Source organism: Odocoileus virginianus, chromosome 14 (genome assembly GCF_023699985.2).
Source record: "Odocoileus virginianus isolate 20LAN1187 ecotype Illinois chromosome 14, Ovbor_1.2, whole genome shotgun sequence".
Lineage (NCBI taxonomy): Eukaryota > Metazoa > Chordata > Mammalia > Artiodactyla > Cervidae > Odocoileus > Odocoileus virginianus.
This window is the reverse complement of record NC_069687.1, coordinates 42727357-42745729: the sequence shown is the minus strand read 5'-3', so window position 1 is coordinate 42745729 and position 18373 is coordinate 42727357. Positions and strand designations below refer to the sequence as shown.

The window sequence follows — 18373 nt, the reverse complement described above, 5'->3', positions numbered from 1 at the left end:
ACTTGCTTTGCAGAAATTTCTGAAGTTGTTGGAAATATGTGTGTCTCAGGTAGAAAGGGATAAGGGAAGGCCAGGATAAGGCTGTCTGACTGAAGAGCTTGAACTCGTAAACCACATATTACCTTTAGGGATTCTTAAGTAACTCCGGTTCTATTTGCACTTCGTAATGCAAGAAGACTCTAAGGCACCCGAAGGCAGGGTCAGAGGGTTATCTTCTATTTCTCCTGAAGATCTTGACATGAACTCTATATGAAATGTCCGTTGGTAAAGCATTGCTGACTACATCAAAGGAGTTAAAAAAAAAAAAACACAGCTGCTTGAAAATTGTTTCCTTTCTTTCAGAAGGGATCACTTTCCAGGATGAAAATGTAGGGAAAGGGGTCAGATGTTTCATTCCAGCAGGAACTGCAGAAGTGGTTTTGCTTTTTGATGTGTCTTTCTGAATACTCGAGAAACAATATTCATTTTCAAAAACAACAAAGGCCCTGGTAGGATAAAACCTGGATAGATCTTTTTGAAAAACCTTGTTTTTGATGGAAAGAAAAGAGGGGAAAGAGTCGGGTTGATGAAGACCACCCTCTCTGACCCTGACGGCATTGACACTGGCTGCGCTGCATTCTGGAGAAAGAAGGTAGTGTGGACATTTATATTTTCTATGGAGATGGGATGGGGTTTCCCAGGTGGTGCTAGTGGTAAAGAACCTGCCTGCCAATGCAGGAAACATAAGAGACACGGGTTCGATTCCTGGGTTGGGAAGATCCCTGGAGAAGGAAATGGCAACCCACTCCAGTATTCTTGCCTGGAGAATCCCCATGGAGAGAGGAGCCTGGCGGGCTACAGTCCATGGGGTCACAAAGAGTCAAACATGACTGAAGCGACTTAGGGCACAGAGATGGGAACAGGCTTCAAGCTGTATGAGATCAGTAGTTATCTTTGCAGACACTGAAGGCAATGTGAGTTCTTCAAAACTGACATCAAAGTTCCATAACTATGCGTCTTCACAAAGGAATACCCTACTTTCTGGGCAACACTGAAAGGGCATTATTGTTTCAGGCATTGAAAGGATGGAGGAAAAGGGCTGGCTCTCCTGTTATGCCCTTGTACTTTGGAAGCAGATTCTGAAATGTGCTCCAAAAGGAATAACGAGGTCAGTGATGAAGCTTTGGGGACTGAAAGTAGTTGACGTTGACGTCTCTCTTCACATGCCAAAATCATTCCACCATAAATGTTTTCACTCAAGAGTGCTCAGCTCATTATTGGCTTTTTTTTTTTTTTTTTAGAAATAATGTGCTGCCAGGAAGAGGACAAACAATTTTCAAATACTCTATAGCAAACACTACACAGCTTTACATTTGCAGATTTTCTCCTTAATATCATTTTTTTCAAATGCACCACTCCTTTATCCTTTTCAGGAAACTAAATGCAAGTGAAAATAACACAATGTTGGAAGCAGAGAACCAGAACTGACTTTCAGAATACTGGTGTTTCAAATCAAGAATTTAACTTTGCCCCATTGTACAGAACTCGGTAAATCTCATTTAAATATGTTACCAATTATCTAATGAATCAGTAAAAGCTTGGGGAGGTAAACTGTCCCCTCTTTTAAAATATCTAATGCTGGAAAGGCCACATGTGACTATATAAGTGTGTATATACATGTGTGTGTATATATATATATATGAAATGACCTCATTTTCCCCTCATTAATTAGACATTGGCAGATCATGTCATGACATGAAATCATGATAGGCCCCATTTTATCACCTAGCAGTTAAATTTTATTACATATATGTGTGCATATACACATATATATGTGTATACATACACATATGTACATGTATCAGTTCAGTTCAGTTTAGTCATTCAGTCATGTCCGACTCTTTGTGACCCCATGGACTACAGCACACCAGGCCTCCCTGTCCATCACCAACTCCTGGAGTTTACTCAAACTCATGTCCATCAAGTCGGTGATGCCATCCAACCATCTCATCCTCTGTTGTCCCCTTTTCCTCCTGCCTCCAACCCCTCCCAGCATCAGGGTCTTTTCAAATGAGTCAATTCTTCACATCAGGTGGCCAAAGTATTGGAGTTTCAGCTTCAACATCAATCCCTCGAATGAACACCCAGGACTAATCTCCTTTAGGATGGACTGGTTGGATCTCCTTGCAGTCCAAGCGACTCTCAAGAGTCTTCTACAACACCACAGTTCAAAAGTATCGATTCTTCAATGCTCAACTTTCATTACAGTCCAACTCTCACATTCACACATGACTACTGGAAAAACCATAGCCTTGACTAGATGGACCTTTGTTGGCAAAGTGATGTCTGTGCTTTTTAATATGCTGTCTAGGTTGGTCATAACTTTCCTTTCAAGGAGAAATGAAATCTTTTAATTTCATGGCTTCAATCACAATCTGCAGTGATTTTGGAGCCCCCAAAAATAAAGCCAGTCACTGGTTCCACTGTTTCCCCATCTATTTGCCATGAAGTGATGGGACTGGATGCCATGATCTTAGTTTTCTGAATGTTGAACTTTAAGCCAGCTTTTTCACTCTTCTCTTTCACTTTCATCAAGAGGCTCTTTAGTTCTTCTTCACTTTCTGCCATAAGGGTGGTGTCATCTGCCTATCTGAGGTTGTTGATATTTCTCCCAGCAATCTTGATTCCAGCTTGTGCTTCATCCAGCCCAGCGTTTCTCATGATGTACTCTGAATAGAAGTTAAATAAGCAGGGTGACAATATATGGCCTTGACATACTCCTTTTCCTATTTGGAACCAGTCTGTTGTTCCATGTCCAGTTCTAACTGCTGCTTCCTGACCTGCATACAGATTTCTCAAGAGGCAGGTCAGGTGGTCTGGTATTTCCACCTCTTTCAGAATTTTCCACAGTTTATTGTGATCCACACAGTCAAAGGCATTGGCATAGTCAATAAAGCAGAAATAGATGTTTTTCTGGAACTCTTACATTTTTGATGATCCAGCGGATGTTGGCAATTTGATCTCTGGTTCCTTTGCCTTTTCTAAAACCAGCTTGAACATCTGGAAGTAAACAGTTCACATATTGCTGAAGCCTGGCTTGGAGAATTTTGAGCATTACTTCGCTACAGTGTGAGATGAGTGCAACTGTGCAGGAGTTTGAACATTCTTTGGCATTGCCTTTCCTTGGGATTGGAATGAAAACTGACATTGTCCAGTCCTATGGCCACTGCTGAATTTTCCAAATTTGCTGGCATATTGAGTGCAACCCTTTCACAGCATCACCTTTTAGGATTTGAAATAGCTCAACTGGAATTCCATCACCTCCACTAGCTTTGTTCATAGTGATGCTTCCTAAGGCCCACTTGACTTCACATTCCAGGATGTCTGGCTCTAGGTGAGTGATCACACCATCATGATTATCTTACACACATATATAAAATATTAGTTAAAAATGTAAATCATATCATCTTTCCGCTTAAAATACCCCAATGTCTGAGAATAAAATCTAATTTCCTTACCACAGTTTCAAAAGTCCTTCATGATCTGGCCCCTATGTATCTGGTGACTTTCACTTTCCACCACCCTCTCCACTCACTGTGTTCCAGCCACAGTGGCCCTCCTTCTGTCCCTTGAATACATCCCATTCACTCTGCTTATCGCGGTTGCAGCATCCAGACACACTGCCTACAACACTCTTCTCAATTCAGTATTTATGTCCTGCCATCTATCCATCACTTAGATCTTTGCTCAAATAGGTCTCTGCTATCCTTGCAGAGACTGCCCCTGACTCATCTACCAGTTTACATCCTCCTTAATCATTATGCTACTATCACAGCACTTATCATCCGAAATGATCTTGTGTATCTGCATTGTTTTGTCTCTGTTTGCCTACTAAAACCTAAGCAACTTCAGAGTCCAGACCTTATTTCTTTTATTCACTCCTATTTTCTCAGCACCTAGGATAATATTTGCGGTATGAAGTAAATATTTAATGAATATATGTTATTTGATGATGATATGGAATATAGGCAAAATTAAGAGATGAAAGAGAATTCATACTCATATCATTCTAATGCAAGTACAGATAATTTGGATATACTATTTCCTTCTAGTATTTTTTCCAATATTTAAACCATAATGTATATTCGAATTTGTAGCCTACTATTTCTTAATGCTTATGTTGGCCTGCCTACATCAGAATCATCTTGATTCATTTGATCCCCACAACAACACTGTGAAACAGCAAAACTAGGGATTATTAGAGGTTAGATGTCTTTCTTGCTCAATGTCACTCAATTTGTGGCTGAGATCTGAGTCCTGGTCTGGCTCATCATGTCAACCTTATAGTCCAGAATTTCTATTTGTAAATAGTCTGCTCATTTTTCTCACAAAACATGATCTTCTCCATCACAATGCCTTCATCCCACTGATCCTAAATCACTTCTTACCTGATATATCAATCCCTCCCTGAAAGCCTGCCCCTTTTGATTAAGTCTCTCTGTTCTCTATACTTAATTTTTTCAAACACATATTTACAACTCACTATGTCACCATTTCACACTTAGCCTATGATAACCAATTAGCTTTTACAAATTTATGTAAGTATTCTAAGTCAATGTCTATTTCCTCTTTACAATCCCACTGCTTATACTAATGTATTCCTATGTCTGTCATAACTGAATCATATGGAAAATGACAACCTACTTGGTTCATCCTGTTTCCTTACACCCTAAACATGCCCATATACTAAGAAATGAATCATTCAAAAAATATTTCTCTTCCTTTGTGCTAGGCATTTTCCTAAGTCCTGGGGACAGAAGCTTTTTAACTTATGTGCAGGGTACATCATGCAAATTTCTGGGCTGGATGAAGCACAAGCTGGGATCAAGATTGCTGGGAGAAATATAAATAACCTCAGATACGCAGGTAACACCACCTTTACAGCAGAAACTGAAGAAGAACTTAAGAGCCTCTTGATGAAAGTGAAAGAGAAGAGTGAAAAAGCTGGCTTAAAACTCAACATTCAAAAAACTAAGATCATGGCATCTGATCCCATCACTTCATGGCAAATAGATGGAGAAACAATGGAAACAATGACAGACTTTATTTTCTTGGGTTTCAAAATCACTGCAGATAGTGACTGCAGCCATGAAATTAAAAGATGCTTGCTCCTTGGAAGAAAAGTTATGACCAACCTAGACAGCATATTAAAAAGCACAGACATTGCTTTACCAACAAAGTTCTGTCTAGTCAAGGCTATGGTTTTTCCAGTAGTTTTGTATGGATGTGAGAGTTGGACTGTAATGAAAGTTTAGTACTGAAGAATTGATGCTTTTGAACTGTGGTGTTGGAGAAGACTCTTGAGAGTCTCTTAGACTGCAAGGAGATCCAACCAGACTATCCTAAAGGAGATCAGTCCTGGGTGTTCATTGGAAGGACTGATGTTGAAGCTGAAACTCCAGTACTTTGGCCACCTGATGTGAAGAATTGACTCATTTGAAAAGACCCTGATTCTGGGAAAGATTGAAGGCAGGAGGAGAAGGGGACAACAGAGGATGAGATGGTTGGATGGCATCACGGACTTGATGGACATGAGTTTGAGTAAACTCCAGGAGTTGGTGATATATAGGGAGGCCTGGCTTGCTGTAGTCCATGGGGTTGCAAAGTGTTGGACACAACTGAACGACTGAACTGACCTAGCAACAGAAGCAATGGACCAAACAGACAAGATCTCTGCTGTCATTGAGCTTCCATTCTTGTAATTGGAATAAGAAATAAAAAATTATATTATCATGGGATAAGTACTAAATTTCAGAAAGCTACAAAGAACCTTGACCCAAGAGTTAAGAAGAGGATAAATCTAAGTTTGAAGGCTTCATTCATAGAAGAGGTGGCAATCTATATGGACCTTAGAGGATGAGCTGGAATTCACTACACAAAGAGGAAGACCAAGGTCATTCCAGGCCTAGGGAACATCTGCTGAGTACTATGGGGACATGAGAGAGAATCGGGCCAGTGAAGAAGTGGCCCAGCAAGTCACAGATTATTAATTTATACATTCCAGGTCTATATTAGATGTAGTGAGTTTCAAGGTCATGTCATTACCCAGAGTGTAACTCTTCCCTCCTGTCCTCATGTGTATGCTTGTGAATGCAGAAAGTACTTATCCAAGGTGACCTTGCTGTGTATTTGTTGACAGTAACCAAGTCCAAGTAGTCAGTGAATCTCACCCAACCTTATTGCAAAAATAAGCAATGTATGATCTTGGATGGTGAACTAATTTCCTCTCTGTTCACAATTAAAGGGGGTTTTTCATTGATTATAATCTGGCTTGTTGTCATTTTAATATCCACAGGCAGACCAGATAGTTAAGCACACATTGATTAATGCAAACTTCTTTTTTCTTCCACTCATTTAAAAATTTTATAGCACCTCCTGTCTAGAGAGTTCCTGCTCATCTCTGAAATAGATTTCTAGGAAACTTTAATAATTTAAGAATTAGTTTCAGCAAATATGGAGTTCATTCTCCCACTTTATTCTGAAAAGTGATTTTAAATTATAGGATTGTGGATGAGATATAGTTAACCCAGTTTTGTTCTCAAAATGTAGTGAGGCTGAGAAAGAACAAAATCTTTTGAAAACAAGGGTACAAATAAATGTATTAAACAAGACATGCCTTTCTATATTTAGCAACAAAATTTGGGGTGGAAGTGTCTTGACGTCTATATCATTGTCAGAGCTCAATGACAAACATTTGCAGTAGAAGAAGGAGAGTAATTTGTGTACCTATTGTGAAATATAAGAATATATGTTGAAGGGCAGGTGGTGCTGGCTTTTCATGAAAGGTATTCATTTGCAAAAAGATCCAGAGAGGTAAAGGGAAAAATTCATGTTAACAGAATCAAGACCAAAAGCAAGAGGTAGAATTGGACAGAGAGGAGTATTTTAAATTAGGACTCTGAAGGCATTCTGGCCCATTCCACAGATGTATGCTGATATTTGAGGGGAGGATATACCTCTGTTAAAAAGTTAACAAAAATATAAGAACTCTTTCAGATATAAAATAAGTCAAGGGGATATAAGGTACAGCTTGGTGACTATAGTTAATAATACTGTATTGTGTATTTGAAAACTTATAAGGGAAAAACCTTAAAAGTTATCATCACAAGAAAAAAAAATATAATTACATGTGGTAAGAGAACTTCCCTGGTGGCTCAGCAGAAAAGAATCCACCTGAAATTCAGGACATGTGGGCTCAATCCCTGGATTGGGAAGATCCCCTGGAGGAGGAAATGGCAACCCACTCCAGTACTCGTGCCTGGGAAATCCCATGGACGGAGGAGACTGGTGGGCTACAGTCCATGGGGTTGCAGAGAGTCGGACATGATTTAGTGACTAAACAACAATAGATGTTAACTAGACTTACTGTGGCAACCATTTGGCAAATATACATGTATCAAATCACTGTGTTGAAAACAACTCAGTCAAAAAATGGGAAGATCTAAATAGACATTTCTCCAAGGAAGACATATCGTCCAAAGAAGATAGTCAAAAAACATATGAAAATATGCTAAACATCACTAATTATTAGAGAAATGCAAATCAAAATTACAATGAGGTATTGCCTCATACCAATCAGAATGGCCATCATCAAAAAATCTACAAGCAATAATCTGGAGAGGATGTGGAGGAAAGGAAACCCTCCTAGACTGTTGGTGGGAATGTAAATTGGTACAACCACTATAGAGAACAGTATGGAGGCTCCTTGCTGCTGCTGCTAAGTCACTTCAGTCGTGTCCGACTCTGTGTGACCCCATAGACAGCAGCCCACCAGGCTCCCCCATCCCTGGGATTCTCCAGGCAAGAACACTGGAGTAGGATGCCATTCCCTCCATGGATGTTCCTTAGAAAACTAATATTAGAACTACCATAATGACCATATAATCCAATGATCCCATTTCTGGGCATATATCCCTGAGAAAATCGTAACTCAAAATGATAGACACACCCCAATGTTCACTGTAGTACTATTTACAATTTTCAAGACATGGAAACAATCTAAACATCCACTGACAGATGAATGAATAAAGAAAATGTGATACTTATATACAATGGAATATTACTCACCCATAAAAAGAATAAAATAACTGCCATTTGTAGCAATATGGATGGACCTAGAGATTATCATACTAAGTGAAGTAAGTCTGACAGAGAAAGGCAAATATCATATGCTATTACTTACACATGGAATTTAATAAAAATGATACAAATAAACTGATTTATAAAAACTCACAGATCTCAAAATCAAACTTACAGTTACCAAAAAGAAAATGTGGGGGGGGGAGTGATAAATTAGGAGGTTGGGATTAATTTATACACTCTATGCTGTGCTATGCTGTGCTAAGTTGCTTCAGTTGTGTCTGACTTTTTGCAACCCTAAGGACTATAGCCTGCCAGGCTTCTCTGACCATGGGATTTCCAGGAGTGGGTTGCCGTGCCCTACCTCCAGGGGATCTTCCCGACCCAGGAATCGAACCTCCATCTCCTACATTGGCAGGCAGGTTCTTTACCACTAGTGCTACCTGGGAAGCACCAACATATACATACTACTATACATAAAACAGATGCCTAATAAAGACTCACCGTATAGCACCAAGGAACTCTACTCAATATTCTGTAACAACCTCTATGAAAAAGAACCTGAAAAAATATATATATTTGCATAACTGATTTACTTTGCTCTAACAAAGAAACACAACACTGTAAGTCAAGTATACTCCAATAAAAATTTTTAAAAAAATCATTGCACTGTACACTTGAAGCTAATATTATATGTCAATTATATCTCAATAAAAAATAAAACCCACATTACTCATATACATGAACTCCAAGGCCTGCATCTCTGTTAAAGAGCCAGCACAGGGTGTCGCTGGTCTAAGGACATGGAGCACACTTCTACCCTACGCCTGGTGAGGACTGGTCCTCAGAAGCTGCAGAGGTATTGGCGGAAGCAGGGGCACAGGGCAGTGAGCTGAGCGTTGCAAGGACAGCAGGAAGTGCAGCTGTCACCAAGATACAAAGGACCTCTCCTAGGGGACAGCAAAGGTTCCCAGGAGAACCGGGCTGAAGAGCCCAGGAGAAGCTCTTTCATCTAGATCAGGGATGGGTGAAACTTCAGGCATGATCTATCTTAGGGTAGAATTCTCCTGATCTGGGGGTCTACTAACCTCAAAAGCAAGTTCTCTGCTTCTGAAAAAGGATGGTGTAATCTGTGATAAAACCTTTCCATTTAAAGGGAGAGATTTGAAAAAATAAAGGAGTCAATGGTACCAAGAAAGTTTAACATAGCAGGTCAAATTCTATTAGGTTTTAAGGTCTGAGTAACCCTCTATTGCTCAAGGCTCCATCCTCTGGGCCTGAAATAGCTCTACTAGCCTCTGCTTCTCTTTCCCCTTCAGTCCGGGAGTAGCATTTCTGCTGAGACAACATTTCTGTAGACCTTGCAAGGCCTCTTGTGCATGTCATGGGGATCTGTGCCAGTAGACGAGAGGGCTCTCCACAGACCTTTCCTGGATACCTCTCTCTCACTTCCTCTGTGAGATGGTTGAGAGAATCCAGGAATCCCACGCCGAATCCATTCAGCAAAATGCTTTCCAACCACACCCTTGGCCTTCTCTTCAGAGTACACTCTCCTAACAGTCAGTCTCCTAATGTTTGCTTTTTAAAGCAACTATGGATAGGTTGAGAATTCCTTAAATCATTAAGTACTGTTCTTTTATAAAACTAATTAATTAATTTTTGGCTGTGCTGGGTCCTCATTGCCGTGTGCGGGCTTTCTCTAGCTGCGGTGAGCAGGTTTCTCTAGTTGCGGTGTGTGGCCTTCTCAGGGTGGTGCCTTCTCTTGCGGAACACAGGCCCTAGGGTGCACGGGCTTCCATAGAAGAGGCACGCAGTGTCAGTAATTGTGGCTCACAGGCTCACAGCCCTGCTGCATGTGGAATCTCCCTGAACAGGGATCGAACCCCTGTCTCCAGCATTGGCTGGTGGATTCTTAACCACTGGACCACCAGGGAAATCCAGTACCGTTCCTTTTTGTTTAATACTTTCTTCCTCAATTTATCTTTTCTCTTGCACTTCACTACATTCAACAAGGGAAAAAGGCAGGCTGCCCCTTCAACATTTTGCTCGGAAATCTCCTCAGCTAAGCGTCTTAAGTTCATTGCTTGAAAACTTCTCACATTAACAGCAGGACACAATCAGACCAAACTTTCTGCCACTATAAACCCGGGGTCACCTTTCTTCCAGTTTCCAACAACACATTCCTCATTTCCTTCTGAGCCCTCGATGCAAGTGGCTTTGATGTTCATGTTTCTACCAGCAACTTCCACACAGCAATCTTCACAGCCTCAGGTTCAAAGCCTCTCTGTCTAAATACGGTAATATTCACAGATTTGGGAGATTGGTATGTAGAAATATCTTTGGGGGTACTACCATTCAACTCAATACAGTGAGTCTGCCAGTAATGCAAAGTCCAGACTGAGGTCTGCCTGGGTTGTGTTTGTAGTGAGAAGCCTTGAGGGTGAGGTGATCTCACTCCTCAGGACAAAAAACGGGTGTGCTGACTTCTTGCTGTGAAACAGCAGGTCACCAAACACTTTTCCTCTCTCATAATGCAGCCTCCTGAGTGTGCAGGCTTCCGTTTGGACCCCTTCCCGTGGCCCTCGTGAACCTTCATGGGCAAGCACAAGGGGAAATGGTGTAAACATGCTGGCGCTGCCTGCCGTGCTGTGAGTAATAAAGTCCTTGGTCTCTAACTCAGGAATCTCATGCCATCTGAGCATCCTTGAAATGACAATGGGCTAATGTATTAGCTTGTACATAGGATAAAATCAAAGAGCAGGCCTGTCAGAGTAGAGAAGAAACACTCCCCGGTCTGAATACTGAGGACTGAATGAAAATGAAAATGGATATTTCCTGGGGGTTCAGACAAATCTTAGGGGAGAACTGTATTTTCCTACAAGGGTGGAATAGGGAGTCAAAAGAAGTATCTTTCAATTTTAAGAAGCAAAGGGGCTCCAGCTGATGTCTGGGCAATGATTTAAAAATTTGTTCTGCTTTGTAATTTTATGGCCACTTTTTTTTCAATGGTGTGTGCACGTATCATTTCTTTGATAATTACTCTGCATTCATGTTAAAAAAATTATGTGTATCATTTCCCTGCAGAAATGAATGTATCACTATGCAATTAAGTTTTAGGGGGTGTTATGGATGAGTTGTATCTTCCTCAAGTTCCCACATTGAAACCCAAATTCCTAATGTGACTATATATGAAGGTAGGACCTTTAAGGAGGCATTAACAATTGGGTTGGACTTCTTGGGTGGCTCAGTGGTAAAGAATCTGCCTGCAATACAGGAGCCACAGGAGACGCAGGTTCAATCCCTGGGTTGGGAAGATCCCCTAGAGTAAGAAATGGCAACCCACTCCAGCATTCTTGGAAAATTCCATGGACAGATGAGCCTGGTGGGGCTACAGTCCATGGGGTCACAAGGAGTTGGACATGACTGAAGTGACTTAGCAGAGTTTGCTATGGCAGGCACTACACATCCATCCCAGCCAATAATTGGGTTAAAAGAGATCATAAAGGTGGGAACCTAATTTTATAGGACTGGTGTTCATATAAAAAGAGGAAGAGACACTAGATCTCTCACTCTCCACGTACATACAGAGGAAAGGTCACATGAGGATGCAGCCAGAAATCTACAAGCCAGGAAGAGCGGCATCACCAGAAACCAACCCTAAGGGTCCCTTGATCTTGAAATATTAATATGATCTCCAGAACCATGAGAAAATAAATTCCTGTTGTTAAAGCCACACATTCAGGTGTATCTTGTTATGGCAGCAACTATAGCAGACTAAGGCAGGGGGAAATAGGATTATATTGATATCAGACATTTTCAATTTACTATGCTGTATTTCAAAGACAAGCCTGTCAATATACAGATGCACATATACAAGAGAGATATATACTAATTCAAGTTTTGAAGTTTTAAAGTTCATATTTTGTACAAAAAAAATACAAGTCATATTTTGTGACAAAGTAAGCATATTAAGTATCAGAGTATTGTGGCACACTATTTATTAGGTGATTTTGATGTCCATTTTACAATTCTTGATCTTGTAGGCAACTAACATCTTCAAAAGTCTCTAGCAATTACTTCTTTTTTTTTATTTTAATTTTTACTTTAATTTCCATCTTAAAACACTTTTTGTATACTTGAATATTTTTACTTTTCTCTTAATTTTTACATATTCAGTTAAATTCTTAGCAATTGCTTCTTAAGTCCGTTTATTAGGAATTAGCACTTCCTAACAACTCGATAAATTCTCTTTTTCTTCACAATGATGTTGGAGGATGAGCTGCTATCTGGCAGACTCACTGGCTCCCAGTGGCCGAGAGGATGGGGTGAAGTACTGGGATACCAGCTCATCAATTCACTTTCTATTTTAACATTAAACTCCTTTTATGTGAAAGGAGAAACTCATTTGTGTCCATTTAGCAAGTCAGAGCCTGTAGAATAGCTTGCTCATTAACACGATATGCCTGACACATCTCGAGGCCATGTATGCAGACAATAGACACAACTGACGTTAGTTTTTCTGTTTTATCTCTGTTCACAGGCATTTCTTTAGAGACTTTTGGTTTTCCCCTATGATTCTAGCCTCCATACTCTTCTTCTAACTTACTATTTGCATCTCTTATTGTGATGTATTATCTTGAAATGTTATATTGTTCTCCTGTGTATGTTTTGTCTCAACAGTTACATAATCGTTGCCTCTCCATCCTGTCTGACCTCACCTCCTACCCTATCTTTTTAGCTCACTCACCTGGCTCTTCCTTAAACCCACCCTGACATTTGTCCTTTTGTTTTATTCCTTCTTCATGGAACCCTGTCCCAGAAAGCTTTCTGCTTCTGCATCAAACATCAATCTATCAGAGCTGTCTTTCCTCACCACCTGTGGTGGTCAGCAGGTTCCCAGTAGTCCCCATCTCCTGCTATCCGTGCTTTTGTGTGATCCTCTTCCCTTAAGGGCAGGATCTGTGACTTCAAACCAATTGAAATGAAGATTCAAAATGTAGAATCAAATATCATAGAGTATTACTTTTGTATTTACGTTACATAGAATTACAACTTCTATCTTACTAGCAGATGTTATCATTTGTTGACAAAGCAGAGAGGCCCAGAGAGCAAGGAATAGAAGGCAGCCTTCAGCTGAGAACCAAGGCACTCAGTCCAACAGCCCCAGACAAGATTAGTTCTGCCAACAATTAAAAATGAGCAGAAGTGGATCCTTCCTCAGTTAAGCATTCAGATGAGACCCCTGCCCCTTGAGCCAGCACCTTTGACTGCAGTCTTATGAGACATTCTGAAGCAGATGATCCCAGTGAAGCCATGCCCAAATTCCTGACTCACCCAAATGATAAGGCAATAAATGTATATTAAGTTGCCCAAGGTGTGGTAATTTGTTTTATAGCAAGAGACATAATATAACCCCAAGTTAAAAATAATTTTCCATTTCCCACTACCTGCGCAGCATTTTCAGATCCCCTTACTGTGCTATTTTTTTTTCTTAATAGAGCTTTATCTCATATGTTATATATAAATATTTATCTTTTTCATTTGTCTGCCAACTTTATTAGAATCTGTATTTGAAGAATTAAGTTTTATAGGGATTGACACCTCAACAATTTGGGGCAGAATGTCTCCATAGGAAAAAATTCTAAAATTGTAGAAAAAATTCAGATATAAAATTAAATACCTATTTAGAATAAGAAAAGTAATCCTAGCATGCTAGGATTTTCAGTTTTAAAAACTGAAAAATATTCAAAAAATCATACATTTTACTGATTGCCTGACAATATTTCTGTAATACATTTTGCCTTGGCTGTACATCTTTTGACCACTTCTTCACTTGATAACTTTATAAAAGTGTATTCTCTAAAAAGTATTTCATTTTTTTTGGCATGGTAAATTGAAGGTTTATAATTATCATTCTTATTTACAGTTAAAAAAAAAAGTTTCTTAATTTCCATAATACCTTATTTGTAATGTCAAGTAAATATTCAGGATTGTTATCCAGTATCTTGTGTGTATGTGTGCATGTATGTGCCTGCACACACTAGTCACTCAGTCATGTCTGACTCTTTGTGACCCCATGGACTGTAGCCTGTCAGGCTCCTCAGTCCATGGGATTCTCCAGGCAAGAATACTGCAGTGAGTTGTCATTTCCTCCTCTAGGGGATCTTCCCAACCCAGGGATCAAACCTGGGTCACCTGCATTGCGGGCAGATTCTTTACCACCTGAGCCAGCAGGGAAGGCCCCCAATATCATACAGGAGCTATAATATCAAGGCACTTCAAATTTTCTTTTACAGGGATTAATCGAAAAATTTTTTCAACTGATGACATTTATCAACCAGTTTGTTGTTGATGTGTTTGTTGAAATATGTTAGGGTATGAAACAGACAATGATCTGAACTTTCACATATGTAATAAAAACATCAGACATGTGAATACATGGAAAGAGGCCTGAAGTGAGGGTCCTGATGCTTAAACTTCACTCTTTTTATGGTAAATCTGCCTTTGTCCCTAAAAGTAGGTGCTTTACCTGTTCTGTTCACTGTTATATTTGCCAGTATGAGGAGTATCTACATGACTGTAGATCAATAAAAATCAGTTGAACTAACAGAAGGACTGCTGATTGTTTCACCTCTCCACCTAACAAGTTATGCATCAGTTCAGTCCAGTTGCTCAGTTGTGTCCGACTCTTTGTGACCCCACGGACTGCAGCACCCCAGGCCTCCCTGTCCATCACCAACTCCTGGAGTTTACTCAAACTCATGTCCAAGGAGTCAGTGATGCCATCCACCCATCTCATCCTCTATCGTCCCCTTCTCCTCCTGCCTTGAAACTTTCCCAGCATCAGGGTCTTTTCCAATGAGTCAACTCTTCTCATGAGATGGCCAAAGTACTGGAGCTTCAGCTTCAGCATCAGTCCTTCCAATGAACACCCAGGACTGATCTCCTTTAGGATGGACTGGTTGGATCTCCTTGCAATCCAAGGGACTCTCAAGAGTTTTCTATAACACCACAGTTCAAAAGCATCAATTCTTCGGTTCTCAGCTTTCTTTATAGTCCAACTCTCACATCCATACAAGACCACTGGAAAAACCATAGCCTTGACTAGACGGACCTTTGTTGGTAAAGTAATGTCTGTGCTTTTTAATATGCTGTCTAGGTTGGTCATAACTCTTCTTTCAAGGAGCACACGTCTTTTAATTTCATGGCTTCAGTCACCATCTGCAGTGATTTTGGAGCCAAAAAAAAAAAATAAAGTCAGCCACTGTTCCCACTTTTCCCCCATCTATTTACCATGAAGTGATGGGACCAGATGCCATGATCTTAGTTTTCTGAATGTTGAGCCTTAAGCCAACTTTTTCACTCTTCTCTTTCACTTTCATCAAGAGGCTCTTTAGTTCCTCTTCACTTTCTGCCATAAGGGTGGTGTCGTCTGCATATCTGAGGTTATTGATATTTTTCCCAGCAATCTTGATTCCAGCTTGTGCTTCATCCAGCCCGGCATTTCTCATGATGTACTCTGCATATAAGTTAAATAAGCAGGGTGACAATATACAGCCTTGATGTACTCCTTTTCCTATTCGGAACCAGTTAGAACTGGACATGGAACAACAGACTGGTTCCAAATAGGAAAAAGTTATACCTGCAATGGGAGATAAGTAAAGACCTGGTTCATTAACAAATATAAGTTATAGACTAATTCAAAGAAAGATGCTTGAATTCACATTACTGAAAAGATACATTTTGAGATACAGTCCTCTTTCTGAGAAGAAGGGTTAAAAGACAGAGTAATACATATGTATGCAGATACGGGCATACATTTGTCGTTGTTGTTGTCTCTAAGCCGTCCCTGACTCTTTGCGATCCCATAGACTATCGCCCGCCAAGCTTCTCCATCTGTGGGATTTCCCAGGCAAGAATACTGGAGTGGATTGTATATAAAAATATACACACACATTTTATTTTCTATTTAAAATTTTAGAGAACATTTAACTTTACTTTTTACCTGGCTTTAGGAGAATCCTAAAAAGAAGACCGACTATATTTTGAGGTGACGAAGTGGCAGAACTATGCCAGTGCTGGAAATTCAAGAATTTTTCTTTTTAACTGAAAAATTCACATACTGGACAAGACCAACAATACTTTGTAGAGTCTAAAAGCTTGGCCTCTGTATTGGAATAGCTCTGTGACCTTGGACAAGCTATTCATCTTCTATAAGCCACAGCTTCTTCTTTGAAATAGACCCAATCTATATGCCTACTTTGTTGTGATCAGAGAGAGTATAATAAAATTCTCAACCCAGTGTCCAGCACATGATGCACACTTAGTAAAGACAGCTTGCTTTTGTAATTATTTTAACTATTAATATCATTCATTATATGTTACTAACAATAGCACTTTGAGAAATTTTAAAAGGCATGTCAATTTGTGATCCCACTTTCACCTATGACATAAAAAGCATATCCTGAATAAGTTTCCATTTAAGTTTCTGAGAACTGCTGTGTAATGGGTAGGAGGACAGCATGTCTGCAATTTGCTGACAGACACTCATCATGAGAGCCAAGAAAACATTATCAGCCCATGGACCCTCCAGGAAGCCACGGACGCAGGAAATGGGCTACTCAGACCCTGACTTTGAAACTAAGAAAACAGATTTCAAACTCTCAAGTGTAGTTAATCATTACCTAGAATATGTATGACAACAGAAAATGGGGATAGGTTGCATTAGATCCTTGAACATGTACAAAATTATAGGAAATCATTCTCAATAGTATTGTCTTCATGCTGAAAGGACAATACTGTGGAAAGAATTTAGAAAGTCCTCTCCTCTCAAAAAAAAATAATAAAGCAGCTAAACTTAGAAATTACAGGCCCTTTGAAAAGAACCACACATTTATTCCATAGAGAGATTTAAGCTCTACAATGTTTGGCTTATAGCTATAGTGCTTAAAAGAAAAAAAGAGCAGTGCAAAGCCAAAGGCATAAAATGACCCTTAAAACTGCTTCTGAAATAACAGCAGTGTAACATTCTCCCGCTTCCTTTAAGAAAGAAAAGTGCAGTTTTCTCTTAAAAGTCTTTGTTTTAAGTGTGAAATTTTATATTCAGTAAGGATGTAGATTCTCTTCCTCAGGTGACATTAGAAGCAGAGGGCCTGGGGAGCTACTTTGAATCCTCCAGTTCCTCCCGTGTCAGACACTCTATCGCCAAATGAGAGGCACTCCACTGAGGACCCTTAAAATAATGAATGATGATGACAAGGATGAACACCAAGGATATGAATTTTGAAAAGTAACATTTTACAGTGTGCGAAATACTTTTCTGTTCACAATTCCATTTGACCCTCCCAGTGACCCAGCAAGGTTGGGAGTAGTTTGCCTGTGACTTATCCAAAGTCATCCAGAAAAATGGCAATAAAATTAAAATCTACTCTTCAGAGCTGGAGTTCCTCCCATGATGCCATGAACGTGTCTGTTTAATATATTAAGGGTTCTCGACTGGGAGCCATTTTGCCCCTCAAGGGTCCTTTGGTGACGTCTGGGCACATCTTGGTTGTCACACTGTTGTGGGGAAAGGGTGTGCCTACTGGCATCCCTGGGCAGACACCAGGGATGTCCCCCAGCATCCCAAAGTACAGAGGACAGCCCCTGCTGCCAGCCCTGCTGCTCCATGCCCCAGTTACCGAGTCTCAAATGCCAATACTGCTGAAGTGATGGGTCTGAACAACCCACCGTCTTATAAACACCATTAAGCTGACGAAGTCACTGTGGTGGTTTTAAAACATGTCTGGGACTGACTTGAGGCTCTTCCCATCAAGATGCTGAGTAAGTCTCCTCCCCTACAATCCAGGTGTGGTTTGGTAATTTCTTTGATGAATAGATGCAGTTGCCTGATTTCTAAGTCTAGGTTAGAAAAGATCATGAAATTTCTGTCACTTTTGAGAGGGACACTTGCCTTGGGATCCCCGAGTTGCCCGATAAGAAATCAGGTTGCCCAGAGACTGCCATGCTGGAGAAACCCCTTGACTGAACCACATGAGGAGAGAGCTGCCCCTCCTCCGACAGTAACCACATAAGGGACCTCAAGCCAGAACGGCCCAGCCAAGCTCTTCTCAAAGTTCTGTGCAGGAAACCACGAGAGATAACAAATGATGGTCATCATTTTAAGCCACTAAGTTTTAGGGTGATTGGTTACACAGCAACAGCTAACCAGAACAATCTTCAGAGACTCAAAGTCAAGTGCTCTGGAAAACAGAAT

The 18373-nt window shown here is 40.2% G+C and overlaps 1 protein-coding gene across 1 annotated transcript in view; it reads right to left on the bottom strand.

Moving 5' to 3' along the window:
• ITGA2 (integrin subunit alpha 2) overlaps positions 1-18373 on the bottom strand; it is a 105973-nt gene that overhangs the window by 75393 nt on the left and 12207 nt on the right. The gene's annotated exons all lie outside the window — the stretch shown is intronic.